Below are 820 nucleotides of genomic sequence, written 5' to 3' on the forward strand. Positions count from 1 at the left end.
CAAATGCATGAATAAGGGCATACATTTTTTTAAATGACGTGTATTAGTGTACTCCATCTAACTAAGGCCAGCTATATTGCCAGCCAATCTGCACTGTGACCTATTGTGGGTTGCCAATTCATCACCGAAAACAAACAGCTTGCAATACAATGTATTTGCACTTAAAGGGATATTCATGTTCTGCATAATGTTGGTAACCACACAAATACATTTCATCTTGTCCCTCCTTTTCTCAAAAAAATTAAAATAAAAAGAATAAAAAAATATCGAGGTTACAGAGAGGCACTTACAAGAATTTTAGAATTTTAGAAAAGGACCTACATCATTTATTTCTGTTAAAACTTATGTATTATTTGAGCTGAAAAGTTGTTGAAATCGTTGTTTTTCATCAGCCGTTTTAGGGCTTGTGAGTTTTTATGGCATTATGTTGTAAAAGTTGATTTAGTTTTATACAGAAAAAGGTTAATAAGTGGTTTTACCACACTACAATTATGTTAACAGTGAAAATGTTTACGTCTTGTGGCTATACCTTTCAAATTGTGAGTATTTTAACATTTACAGATTGCAAGAACCACATTGTCTGTTTTTTTGTTTTGTTTTGTTTTTTAAGAAAAGGAGTAGAATTTATTAAAAGATTATTGTTCTATGTTTAAGAGTAAAAATACGAGTATGTATGTAGAGTCCAATGGGATATGTATATGTGCCCGTGACGTCAGAGGCTGGTCGCTGTTCAGTGCTGATTTGAGTGGCGCGCGCTAACAGCTTTTGCGTACGCGTGACGTCTCCTCCTTTCTCTCTCTCTCTCTCTCTCTCTCTCTCT

This window comes from Xyrauchen texanus, chromosome 6, assembly GCF_025860055.1.
Source record: "Xyrauchen texanus isolate HMW12.3.18 chromosome 6, RBS_HiC_50CHRs, whole genome shotgun sequence".
Taxonomy (NCBI): domain Eukaryota; kingdom Metazoa; phylum Chordata; class Actinopteri; order Cypriniformes; family Catostomidae; genus Xyrauchen; species Xyrauchen texanus.